This window comes from Canis lupus, chromosome 21 (assembly GCF_048164855.1).
Source record: "Canis lupus baileyi chromosome 21, mCanLup2.hap1, whole genome shotgun sequence".
Taxonomy (NCBI): domain Eukaryota; kingdom Metazoa; phylum Chordata; class Mammalia; order Carnivora; family Canidae; genus Canis; species Canis lupus.
Genome location: NC_132858.1, coordinates 32,739,105 through 32,753,579, shown reverse-complemented (window position 1 = coordinate 32,753,579; position 14,475 = coordinate 32,739,105). Strand labels below are relative to the sequence as shown.

At 33.8% G+C, this 14,475-nt stretch overlaps 1 protein-coding gene and 1 long non-coding RNA gene across 4 annotated transcripts in view; one reads left to right on the top strand and one right to left on the bottom strand.

Moving 5' to 3' along the window:
* SEMA3A (semaphorin 3A) overlaps window positions 1-14,475 on the bottom strand; it is a 454,397-nt gene that overhangs the window by 281,484 nt on the left and 158,438 nt on the right. The gene's annotated exons all lie outside the window — the stretch shown is intronic.
* LOC140613001 (uncharacterized) overlaps window positions 1-14,475 on the top strand; it is a 38,611-nt gene that overhangs the window by 766 nt on the left and 23,370 nt on the right. The window contains exon 2 of the long non-coding RNA XR_012014119.1: window positions 14,327-14,367. This is a non-coding gene — a long non-coding RNA (uncharacterized lncRNA). The remainder of the gene's footprint in view (window positions 1-14,326; window positions 14,368-14,475) is intronic.

Sequence of the window (14,475 nt, the reverse complement as noted above, 5' to 3'; positions counted from 1 at the left end):
GGCGCCCACGCACAATGGCACATTGGGGAGGCACTGATCTGGGCCAGCTTGCGAGGTCTCTTGCGGAGTTAGGCACACTTTTTCACGAAAACCCATGGAGCAGAAATTGCTACTTCTAAGCTAATCCGTTTTCAAATTACGATCCAATTGTGACTGATGACCTCACTACAAATCCGCTTTTCTACCGCCAACCACTCAACAAGCAAAGGGAAATCAATCGTTATTTCCCTCTATTTAAAACTCTGTACAGAAAACCCTTCTTGCCATTCTTGGTCACCTTGAGCCGCTGCAGCTGCGGAGATAAGCATGATAAATGTCAAGTGCTGCCTAATTGTCAGTACTTATTTGGAAGGTAAAATGGGAAAGGAAAATGCGTGCTAGGATGATACATCGTTTAAGGTTCATTTAAAAATTGATGCTATAAATTATGGCTAATTTCATGAATTTATTTTAAATAATTCAGTCAGATTGTGGTATACCGATAGGCTGATTTTTTTTTTAAGTCCTTCACTTTCTTATTGAAAACCCTGGGTCCAGTTTAAACACTGAGTAGATAAAATTTAAAACATTTTAGAGAAGACCTGTTATTCTGAAAATGGAGGCAGTGCTCAACAGTTTACTTAATTGAAGGCAATATCATGTAAAAACATGTAGAAGGAAAAAAAAAATCCTACAAATCAGAATCAACCAAAATCTATTCCTGATTTCTCTTCTTCAAACTTTATTGCAGAAGGTAACCTTTGGTTGTTGCAAGAATGCATTAAGAAGAAAAGTACAGAAGCAAAAATGACTTGTACCTTTTTCTATTAGAAAATTAGAATTAGTCATGACATTCAAAGTTCTTTAGCTATAGTTTAAAAGTCAACATTTAGTGTATATTTTGTGTTATTTATATTGTGAAAAATACCTTGTCTGGTTCTCTGGAAGTTTTCCGTATGGGCCCACTGGTAGAGCCCTAATTGGTGAATATATTAATGTATGTTTGGGAATGTTGATTTACATATTTCTTGAAGCAAATTATATACAAGTAGTAATTTGAAAACAGTTCTAGCAAAATTGTGGACTGTCTGTTTACAAATGCATTGGACAAAGCAGTAGTTACAAAAATCTTAGCCTTGGCAGGGTGATGGATGAGGCAGAGAAATAATTATTTCCACCTCCATAATTAAAGCACATATTTTTGAATGTTTCCATCTCGAACATAATCAGAATTCAAACATCTGGACCAGTCATTGCTGTGACGCCACATCCTAGCTGTTTTAGCCATAGTGCCCTGTGCAATGGATTGATGTGATTCAGAGGCAAGTTAGCAGCACTTTGATTTCTTGAAAGAATATCTTCTCAAAGGGGTTGGGGCTGCTTTCTCACAGTTGAATTTTGATTTATGTAAGTAAGTCAGGACTCCCTTCTGAACATCAATCAATGGTGTTTCTTATATTTGGTGTATAGACTAAGGCAAGTCATTTGTAAAGTAAGACGATACTTTCTACTCCAACCTACCTTCTAGAAAGTGTGATAAGAGATAACAAACTAATTCACAAATTAATGTAAAAAATTATTCTATTTTGGCTTAAAATATCTTAATTTTAATAATAATATCAATCTCTTGATTACCTATACAAATGTATGGGAAAAAGCCACAGGCCTACAACTTACAAACAATTAATAATCTAAAAAAGATTTCAAGTGCATTTGATAAAGGATGATTGGAAGAAAGGCAAGCAGGGGCAACGGCCCCTGCCCTAAGAGGAAACCACCTTTAAAAGGAGCCTTCCACCCTCTCCCACGTGATAAAAGATGACAGAAACCTGATTGGATGACAGGCACATGGAGGGTTAATTAGATTAAAATAGCCCACCAACAAGCCCACAAGAAACCCTAGACTTAGAAACTCCAGTGGCAACTCTCTCAGGTCCCATCTGTCTTCAGGAGCTTTGTACTATCACTCAATAACTAATGCTCAATAAACTTTGCTTTGCTGCCCACCACTCTTCGTCTGGTCTACCTCTTTAGTTTGCAAAGCAGTGTCACCAAGAACCAGGGGCGCCAAAGAAAAAGAATTCCTGCAATGCACTTATCTCATTATTTTCCAGAGTATCTGTATGTTTTGTTATAATTAATATTTGGAAAACAAAATCGACATGTGTTCACCTCAACAAGTGGAAATATAAGAAGCTACATAAGAGGAAAAATTAAAATTAAATTCCTTTATTAAAAACGATTTATTTGAGAGAGAGAGAGAGAAGGAGAGAGAGCACGAGTGGGAGGGGCAGAGGGAGAGGGAGAGAGAATCTCAAGCAGACTCTGTGCTCAGAATGGGCCTGACTCAAGGCTCCATTTCACGACCCCAACTTCATGGACTTGAGCCAAAACCAAGAGACGGACGCTTAACCCACTGTGCTACCAAAGTGCCTCTAAAATAAAATTCCTTGTAATAACTCTCTTCTTCATCTCCACGTTTCTGAAGCCAACAGGACCGCTTTCCACATCTTCATTCACATTGATGAAAACATATATATCTAAATACCATACAGACTAGTTTTATGTTAAGTTAAAAAAAAAAAACAGTATCACAAAATAAACAGTGCCTAGCAAAAACATTTTTTTTCACGAAACAAACATCATGGATATCCATCAGTCAAATGCACAGATCTGACCTGTTAAATGTGTAATATTCAATAGCATAGATTAAAAACCACATTATTTTTCCCCAATGGTGAACATTTAGATACATTGGAGGGGTTTTCACACTTGTCCTTGTTTTTGTTTTTGTTTTTGTTTTAAAGATTTTATTTATTCATGAGAGGCACAGAGAGAGGCAGAGACACAGGTAGAGAGAAGTAGGCTCCCAGTGGGGACTTGATCCCAGGACCCGGGGATTACGACCTGAGCCAAAGGCAGAAGCTCAACCACTGAGCCACCCAGGTCCCCATACTTTTGTCCTGGTTAATTTGTCTTATTTTTTGGTTAGTTGTTATTTTATTAAAATGTAGTTGACCCGCGAACAACATGGATTTGAACTACATGGGTGCACTAATACACAGACTATTTCTCAACAAATATGCATACAGTACCACAAATGTATTTTCTCTTCCTTATGGTTTTCTTAACATTTTCCTTTCCCTATTTCATTGTAAATATACATAATATATAAAACATAAAAAATGTGCTAATTGTTTATATTATAGCATTTGGCTTAACAGTAGCCTATTAATAGATATTTTGAGGGGAGTCAAAAGTTATGTGTGAATATTTTTCTTTAATGCTCAAGGTCAACTGTGTATGTGTTTTTATTTTAGTAGATATTTCTTGATTAGTTTTCATAAATTCATGGCTATTTGGATATTCTCCAGCAATGAGTGTGCCCACTTCTTGGCACCCTAGGAAACACTGACTAGATTTCCTCCTTTTAATTTTCACCAACCTGATGGAAGAAAACTTTTATCTCATTACTGGCGTAGTTGTCAGTTCCCTACTAGTAAGCCTTAGCATCCTTTTATAAGCTTACTGTACATTAGAGCTTGGTCTGTTGTAATTTCCTATTTATATGCTTTGGTCAGTTTTACATTGGGTTATTTGTCTATATTTATCACCATAATTAAATAAATTAAATTCCTATAGTCTTCTCATGGGTATTATATGAAGGCTAAGTGAAGACTGAGAAGTGGGCACTCTGCCATCTTAGCACTTACCATATTTTATTGAACTCTTTACTATATTGCTCCCATGATGACATTCCTGTGATTGTAGGGCATTTATTTTTATTCCTATATTCCAATCATTTATCATAATACCTGGAATACTCTAAATATTCAGGAAATAAATGTCAAACTGGTAAGATGGTGGCAAAAATACAACTTCAATCAAACTGGTGGATACTTGAGGGAAGGAATCACATCTGTATTCATGTGTTTTCAACACAGAGCTCTTCAAAAAATATTTCTAAATTAATTGGTTGCTTAATCTTTTTTCTAGCTTTATTGAGATATAATTGACATACAACATCGTATAAGTTGAAGGTGTACAACATGATGATTTGTATGTATTACTAAATGATTACCACAATAAGGTTAGTTAACACGTCCATCACCTCACATAATTAATAGTTGTGTGTGTGCGCTTTGAACACTTGAGATCTATTTCCTTAGCAACTTCAAGTATACGATACAGTACCATTAACTCTAGTCACCATGCTGTACATTAGATCCCCAGAGCTTATTTATCTTATAATTGGAATTTTGTACTCTTTAACCAAAATCTCCCAAGGTCCTGGCCACCATCATTCTATTCTGTTTCAGCTTTTTTAGATTCCACATATAAATGAAATCATACAGTATTCATCTTTCTCCGATTTTTTCACTTTTGGTTGCTCAGACTTATAATCCTTTTCCCTACCTTCATAATTCCTTCCTGGAGCTAAGAACAGTTTATCTTCAGGTTTAAATCTGTGAATAAAGAATGCTAGAAACCTTTCTCTTCTCACTGCTGTCTGTTGGACATTTGTATAATATACATTTTTAATGTTAATTTTTCTTAGTTTCCTGACTTTTAGTATTATGTTCATTCTATCCACACTTGGCAATTGAGGATTGCATGGAATTTCAGCTAACACATCTCAGATGTGCATGATCTCAGCCTGTGGGATATGAAAGGATTTAATTTACAAGGCACCTCCATCTAGTTTCAGAGTCTAGACTAGCAATTGGTCTAGAATATTTCTATAAAACAATGGTCTCTTGATTCAAAATAGACATTAATAAAAATGCTGACAGTATCATTTTGTTGTTAAATGAGTGATATTAGGTTTGTTGTTTTTGTTGGATATTCTTGCACTAAGTCACCAGGCTATAGAGGTAAACATTTACTTCATTCACAAAACATGAAAGCTATAATTTATTTTTTGCTTAAGGCAAAACTTTAAAAAAATACAAATTTTAAGGTGGGAAATAACTGAAACAAAGCCCACATGTTTGCAGTAGAAAAATTGTCTTTAAAGCTTTCAAAACTTTGATTTCTATACCTATGCTTTCTATTGACTCTGGGACAAATGGTTTTGCCTTTTTTTATTTCCTTAATTCTTATACCTAAATGAGTTGTGCAGAATGATTTTTAAAATCTCTTCCTGATTTAACTTTGCTGTCTTTGGTGAAACAAAACAACTAGAAAGTAAGTAAATTTGTAACTATGTTGTCTGATAGATAATCCAAAGTTGTAAACTATATATACACACACACATATATATACACACACATGAATGCACAAGTCAACAAGTCAAAGCTACTTTCATAGTTAATATTCTCATATATTATTACAAGTGGCAAGAAGGCATAAAAATAGTTAAGCAAAATATATGCTATTTAAAGGTAAGTTCAACTAATCAGGGACGCCTTTGTGGCTCAGCAGTTGAGCGTCTGCCTTCTGCTCAGGGCATGATCCTGGAGTACGGGGATCAAGTTCCACATCAGGTTCCCTGCATGGGGCCTGCTTCTCCCTCTGCCTGTGTCTCTGGCTCTGTGTCCCTCATGAATAAATAAATAAAACCCTTAAAATAAATAAATAAATAAAGGTAAGCTCAACTAATCAAATGATCTGTATATTAGTTGAGCAAATAGAAACACAATCCGTAACTCAATAAAAAGTATAACTTATAGAAGACAGAGATTGAACAAGTAATTATAACTGTGACAAGTACTATAAAATATGAAGGCTTTTTTGTGGAAGTAATATTGAGCTGAGACATGAAAGTTTATACTAAGTTAGATACATGAGTGATGAGATTGAAATTAGGCATTTTGGCAGACCAACTAACAGAACCATTTTATGTGGTTTCTTCAAAATGGCCACCTTGACATGTGTACCCTTTTTAAAATTATGCATTCAAGCAATACACTTGTCTCTTGGTTTAGGAATTAGATGAAATTCATCATAAAGTATGGATATGTTTTGCATATTATCTAGTAGTCAAACATAAATGTTTCAGAGCATTTGGTCTCAGACTGGTGGTCAGTAGAGCCAGTTGGAGTAGTCACTATGGAGAAAGACCTCTTGACTGTTTGATGGAAATTTGGGGTGGTCTCAAAAGATTACAGAACTGCAACAGATTTTTCTATTGATGTGAAAGAACATTTTAACATATCTCTAGAATTCTTTATTATTATACATGCTTTTATTTTACTCATCTTTGTATCACCATACCTCCCAATAGATTTTCAATCACTATACAAGGATAATTTAGTATTGTGAGTAGAACACTCTATAAAATATTAAGTGAGGGGTGCCTGGGTAGCTCAGTGAGTTAAATGTTTGACTCTTGATTTTGGCTCAGGCCATGATCTCAGGGTTGTGAGATCAAGCCACACATTAGGTCCCATGCTGGGCATGAGACCTGCTTAAGAATCTCTATCCCTGGGGATCCCTGGGTTGCTCAGCAGTTTGGCACCTGCCTTTGGCCCAGGGCACCATCCTGAGGTCCCGAGATGGAGTCCTACATTGGGCTCCCAGCATGGAGCCTGCTTCTCCCTCCTCCTGTGTCTCTGCCTCTCTCTCTCTCTCTCTCTCTCTCTGTCTATCATAAATAAATAAATAAATATTTAAAAAGAAAAGAATCTCTATCCCTCTTCCTCTGCCCTTCCTCCCCCTCTATCTCCCTCTCAAACAAACAAAAAGATGTTAAGTGAAAAATTGTTTAAATGCCATCTTTTTTTTTACATACTTTCACTAAGTCTCCCTCTCCCCCAAATAAGTGATAACATCATAATATGACAATGTATTTACAGCTTTAACACAACTTCAAGTCATGTCAGTTTTGATGCACTATTCAGTAAGATGGCTTTCTGAATACCATTTGGTACTCTTTTTTGAGATTTTAAAAATATCTTAGAAAGTACTATTTAAAATACAGACTGTTAAGAAATTTTATCTGAACTCATGTTCTTCTGATTAAAAAATAGTTCTATAGTTTGGTCTGAACTTTTTTTAACTTCACTATTTTAGAAACAAAAGAAAATTGTCCTTAACAAAGAAAGCTCAAACAAACTTGTGACCACATATTTGGAATGATATGGGATAAAAAGCCCCCAAAACTTAAGGACCTGAGTCTCAATTTGTGTAGTGTTGATTAAAATAGCTTGTTACAGAAATTCCATTTATAATAAGTAATCTAAATGGATCTATGTACAATAGTCTGTAAGTCCAATAGTTAATATACTCTGTTTCTTTTTGCTTATTTCTTCACCTTTTGTTATTTTAAGTTCTGGTTAACTGCTGTTGCTTATGGTTTCACTGAAGAAGAGTAGAGTATGATAGATTCCTTAGCAACTGTCTCAGACGTCAGGCAAATCTCCAAGGACCATGGGTAGCACTTTCAGACATAAGTTGTTTCAAAGTCCAGTTGTGGCCCAATAGGGATATAATTTTGATGAAACCCAGATGAGCTGCAACTATATTTCAGTCTATACTCCCACTTAAATTATAGTCAATTATCTATGGTAATAGGAGTACAAAAATAAAATGAGTAATAAAATCCATATATAATTTCAAAGCATCATTTTAGCCAATAATTTCCAATTCTTCCTCTATCAAACCGCTAAGTAAAAATTCTTAGCATATACTCAAATGGACAGATGTGAGGTTTCTTCTCTTCCTATAGTACAAGTACCAACAAGTAATAATATGATCCATAAAATATAACCACAAAGGAGAAAAGACTGATTAATTGCTGTTTACATACCTGTTCCTGAGAAACTCAGAAGATTATTTTTCCTGACTATTAAACCTCCAAACACACATGACTATCATCCATAATAATATTTATGTCAAGCAAATCTATTTTTAAATATCTGATTATTTGTTAAGAATATAATGTGAATTCCAATTAAATGAGAAAGATTAAACATAGCTAGTATGATACCAATAGTATCACCTCGTCTCTCTACCTTAACCTTAGTAAAGATATATAACAAAAGAATTGTAACAACCAAAAACAAAGTCTTCATACACTATGATCACAAGAATGATAAAAGTGATTGCAGCAATAGAAGACTTCAAGAAATTTGGGGGAAAGGAATTCACATAGGCTTATTTAATTTGGCAGAAGGGAGTCAGAGAGCTTCTCAGGACAAGCAAACCCACTGGCCCTGAGGAACCTGAGAGACAATCAGCACTTAATAGCATGCTTTACTAGAAAAGACTCGAAGGCCAACTTTCTCCTACTCTGCACCCAAATATCAGCAATCAGGAGGCTCTTCCTCTCTGTCAACTATTGCAGAAACTACATTGAACTTGAGAAAGTACATGTGTTCCATATGTTGTTATTTGATGGCCCATTGTGAAAAGACTGATTTATGGTCAATATAAAGTGTAGTCTAATGGTCCACAATGTTCCACATTAATCTAATGTAGTCTAATGGTCCTTCCTACCCCAACCCTAGCTCATAAAGTGCTTTCAAAAATGGCTTTATATCTCACCCATATACCAATGTATAGTCCAGAATTATCTGCCATATGAAGAAAGCTGTCAACATGAATGAAGAAGAGCAACAAAACAACAACAACAAAACCCTAAAATCACCCATGAAAGAACTTGGAGAAAACAATGAAAGAAATGAAGAACATGTCAAAACTATAATGAATATTCTTCACAAATATGAAAAGACGTTTGTTTTCTTAAAAACAAACAAGCAAATAGAAAATCAACAAGGAAACAGTGCCTTTGAATGATACATTGGACCAGATGGATCTAACAGATATATTCACAACATTTTATCCCAAGTTGTATATCCCAATATACATTCTCTCAAGTGCACATGGAAGATTATCCAGAGTAGGCCACAAAACAAGTCTCAACAAATTCAAAAAGACTGAAATCATCATGTGTCTTTTCTGGCCACAGTGGTATGAAACTAGAGTCACAAGAAAAAATCTGGAAAGAACAGAAATGCATGGAGGTTAAATAACATGCTACTAAACAATGAATGAGTGAACCAAGAAATCAAAGAGGAAATTAAAACAACAACAACAACAACATAGAGACAAACGAAAATGAAAACACATTTCAAAATCTTTGGGATGCCACAAAACCTGTTCTAAGAGGAAACACTATAGCAATACAGGCCTACCTCAAGAAAAAAGAAAAAGTTCAAACAAACAATGTAATCTTACATCTAAAGGAGCCAGAAGAAAAGGAGCAGCAAAACCCAAAGCCAGCAGAATGAAGGAAAGAATGAACATTAGAGCAGAAATAAGTGAAATGGAGATTTAAAAAAACAAAACAATAGGACAGATCAGTGAAACCAATAAATAGTTTTTGGGAAAGGTTAGCAAAATTGATAAGCCTTTAGCCAGATGCATAAAGACAGAGAACTAAAAAAAAAAAAAAAAATCAGAAATGAAAAAGGAAAAGTAACTATTGACACCACAGAATTACAAAAGATTATAAGAAAATATAATAAAAAATTTATGCCAACAAGTTGGAAAACCTAGAAGAAATGAGTAAATGCCTAAAGATATATAACCTTCCAAATATAAGTGAGGAAAAAACCCAGAAAATTTGAACAGACTGAATACTAGCAATGAAATGGAATCAGTAATTTAAAAACTCCTAACAAACAAAAATCCCAACCCAGATGGCCTCACAAATGAATTCTAAAAAACATATAAAGAAGACTTAATATCTACTTTTCTCAAACTATTCCAAGAAGTAGAAAAGAAAAGAAAGGAAAGCTTCTAAATTCATTTTATGAGGCCACCATTACTCTGATATGAAAACCAGATAAAGATACTATAGAAAAAGAAAACTATGAGCCAATGTCTATGATGAACATAAATGCAAAAATTCTCAACAAAATATTAGCAAACCAAATCTAACAATATCTTTTAAAAAAATCATTCGACATGAGATCAAGTGGGATTTATTCCAGGAATACTATGATGCCAAACTTGCAAATCAATCAACATCATTCATCTCACTAACAAGAGAAAGGACAAAAAACAATCACTTCAGTAAATGCAGAAAAAAACATTTGAGAAAATACAGCATGTATTCATGATAAAAACGTTTAAAAAAGAAGATTTAGAGGGAATATACCATAACATAATAAAAGCTATATAGAAAAACCCATAGCTAATATCATCCTCAATAGTGTAAACCTGAGTGCTTTACCTCTGTGATCAGGAACAAGACAAGGATATCCACTCACAACACAACTACTATTCAATATAGTACTGGATGTCCTAGTCACAGCAATCAGGCAAAAAAAATAAATAAATAAAAAAATAAAAATAAAAACAAAAACAAAAAACCAAGACATCCAAATTAGTGAAGTAAAACTTTCACTATTTGAAGATGACAAAATACTATATACAGAAAACTCTAAACACTCCACCAAAAAATTAATAGAACTGATTAATTAATTCAGTGAAATTGTAGGATGCCAAATAAATAAACAGAAATCTGTTGTATTCCTATCCTCTAATAATGAAGCAAAATTAAGAACACAATCCCATTTACAATTGTACCAAAAAGAATAAAATACCTAGGAATAAACTTAACCAAGGAGATGAGATGTATACTACAAAAACCACAAGATAACACAAATAATGGAAAGATTCTCTGTGTTTATAGAGTGGAAAAATCAATATTGTTAAGATGTCTGAAGCATCCAAAGCAATTTACGGATTTAACGTAATCCCTACCAAAATATTAACAGCATTTTTCACAAAACTAGATCAAATCATTCCCAAATTTGTTTGGAATCATAAAAGACCCTGAATAATGAAAGCAATCTTGAGAAAGAACAAAGCTGGAGGTATCATAATCCCAGATTTCAAAATACACTACAAAGCTGTAATAGTCAAAATCAAAGATACATAGATCAACAGAACAGAGACTCCAGAAATAAACTCACACTATTATGGTCAATTAATCTACAATAAAGTAGACAAGAATATACAATGGCAAAAGACAGTCTCTTTGACAGATGGTATTTGGAAAACTACAGAGCTACAAAGCAAAAGAATGTGAGTGGAACATTTTCTCATATTATACATAAGAATAAACTCAAAATAGGTTAAAGACCTAAATGTGAGACCAAACCATTCCTAGAGGAAAACAAGCAGTAATCTCTTTGACATCAATTGTAGAAACATTTTTCTAGATATTTCTCCTTTGGCAAGGGAAACAAAAGCAAAATTAAACTATTGAGAGCCATCAAAAAAAAAAAGTTTTTGTACAGTGAATAAAACCATCAACAAAACAAAAAGACAACCTACTGAAGACAACCAATCCATACCTTCAAGTGATGTATCCAATAAGGGGTTAGTATCTAAAACATATTAAAAGCTTATACAACATAATACCAAAAATCAAATAATTCAGTTAAAAAAAATGGGCAGGGACAGGGCACCTAGGTAGTACAATCAGTTAAGTGTCTGGTTCTTGGTTTCAGCTCAGCTCTGATATCAGGGTTGTGAAATAGAGCCCTACATTCTATGCTCAGTGTAGAGTCTGCTTGGGTTTCTCTCTCCCTCTCCCTCTGCCCCTGCCCTCCATGCACACTCTCTCTTCCTTTTTAAAATAGATAAATATATCTTTAAACTTTTTCTTTTTAAGTTTTATTTATTTATTCAGCAGAGAGCGAGCGCACACGCACAAACAGGGGGAGTGGCATGCAGAGGGAAAGGGAGATATCAATATATCAAGAATATTTCCCATTACTGAAAGGGCATAAGTCTTCAGATTAAAAGGTTATGCTTAGTGCATACTGCAAAGATGACAAAATAAAACAAATCCTAAAGGCATAACGTAAAACTATTTCAGAATATCAGGGATAAAAGTAGAATCCTAAAAACTTTGTTTTTCTTGGTAGGGTTGGGGGGGATACATATGACAAAGGAACAGAAATCAGAATGTATTCAATGCTCAACTCCAGCTTTAACAGATGACTTGAAAATGAACAGATACAAATATTAAGCATAAAAATCCTGCAGTGACTATTTTAATATCAGCTAAAATAGACAGTAAAGCAACAGTATAATAAAAAACAAAAAGAAATGGTACATAATGATAGTCAATTAGGTAGGAAGACATACAAAGCATAAGTGTATATGAATTTACAAAAGTACCACAATGTATAAGAAATAATAAGTGACAGAATTAAAGGGAAAAAACTAAAATTACACAATGATAGGAAGGGGTTTTATTAGAACAACTAGACAAAAATAAATCAGTAAACACATAGTGGATCTAAAGAACACAATGAAGCACATATGGTGGGTCTTAAAGTAACTCTCAGTAGATTTTAAATAATTAATATCAGAGTATGTTCTCTGAACACAGTGGAATCGAATTAAAAATCAGTAATAATAAAGTATCTAAAGAAATATTGATTTACAGAGTCAAAAAAATTTCAATAATATTTTAAGAACTTTTCTGTATGTGTAACGGAGTGGGTAGAGGAATCATTTGTGAGAGTAAACAACCTAGAAATACCAAAGAAATTTTCAAATGCAGCTGAATTGATCATCTTATACAAGTCATCAATTTCAAGACCGTGTAAATCTACAAAAATAAAGATCGTGTGTCATTGGCACAAGTAGTCACAGTCCAATAGAAACAATTAGCCCAGAAATAGGTCATTAATCTTTGACAAAGTTCCTAAGGTAAGACAATGGAAAGAAATGACCTTTCAACCAAGAATGCTAGAACAATTAGACACTGTCATGAAAAAAAAAAAAACTCAACATATCTCACAATAGGTGCAAAAAGTACCTCCATATAGATCTTGGTCCTTCCTTCAAGAACTAAAACAGTAAAACTCTTAGAAGAAAATATTGAAGAAATATTGGAGAAAAAAATTAAACTGGGGTAAGCAAAGGTTTCTTAGTCCTCGACAGTACAAATGATAAAAAAAATAATATATTGGACTTCATCAATATTAAAATTTTTGCTATTCAGAAGAAACTTAAGAATATGAAAATGAAGGCCATTGAATGGGAGAAAATATTCTTAAAACATACCTATCTACCAAAGGATTTGCATCCAGATTATATAAAGTGCTCTTACAATAGATAAATAAGAAAAAAAATCATTTAAAAAATAGAGCAAAATATTTCAAATGGATAATTCAGAGAAGACATACAGATGGCAGATACAGAAATTAAAAGATACTCTATATCATTAGTCATCAGGGAAATGCAAATTAAATTCCACTGAAATACCATCACATATACATTAAAATGGCTAAAATTAAGAAAGACTGGCAAGAGATGTTGCAAGGATGCAGAGCAGGGATCAGCAAAGTTCTTGTTTAAAGGGCCAGAAAGTACATATTTTAACCTTTGAGATCCATATGGTTTCTGTCATAATTACTTAATTCTGCTTTTGTAGCATGAAAGCACCTCATTCATAACAAGTGAGTGTGGCTGTGTTCCAATACAACTTTATTTACAAATAAAACTCATTTGGCTCAAGAGCTATAGTTTGAAGACCTCTTATGCAGAGCAACAGAGATTTCTCATACACGGCTCAGGTGAATGCCAAATGGTGCAAACACTTGGGGAAACCGTCATTTCTTAAAAAGTTAGGCGTACACCTACCAAAGACCCTGATATTCCAATTCCACATGTTTTCCAAGAGAAATGAAGACACATGTCCACACAATGACTTGTACACAAATGCTCATAGAAAATCAATTCACAAAAGTCAAAAGAAACAACTATCCATCAATAAGTGAATTAATAAACAAATCTAGTATATCCTCAATGAAATACTATTCAGCAATAAAAAGAAATGAACTGTTGATACAAAAAAGTACATAAATTAACCTCTACATCATTATGCTAAGTGAAAAAATACATAAAACTACACACCTACACGATTCTATTCATAAAAACTGCAAACTAATGCATAGTATGAAGAAACTAAAGGGTCATAAAGAATCTTGTCGGGGTGATAGAAATATTCTGTATCTTGCTTCTGGTGGTGGTTTCATGGGTAGATTATATCACTGTCAAAAACCATAGAAGTGAGCCCTTTAAAACAGTTGGAGTTTATATTACCTAATTTGCCCCTCAAAGTTAGTGTGGAAAAAGAAACACATACAGGTTCAGCTGAAGAAGCTACACATCTCATTGAGTTTAATAAAAAACAAAAGTTCTATGCAGTGCTTTGCCTTTTGTATATATATCAACATATATTTAGCCAGCCACAAAATGTCGTTCCCTAAACAGGGCTGTCCCCTGGGGTAGTGTACTATGTGTGTGTTTCTCTTATTACCCAATCTTTCTTGCTCAATTATTATTATTATTATTTTTTTTTACCCACTGACAGGCTTGTCTTTTTGGAAGAAGAGGATGCCGTCTCTTTATTTCGTATGTATGTTATAAATTTCAGTAGAAGACAATGCTGATAAATAATGGAGACTGTCAACAGATAATCCTAAAATGAATAAGGAAGAAAGTCCAGAAATAGAGTATCTT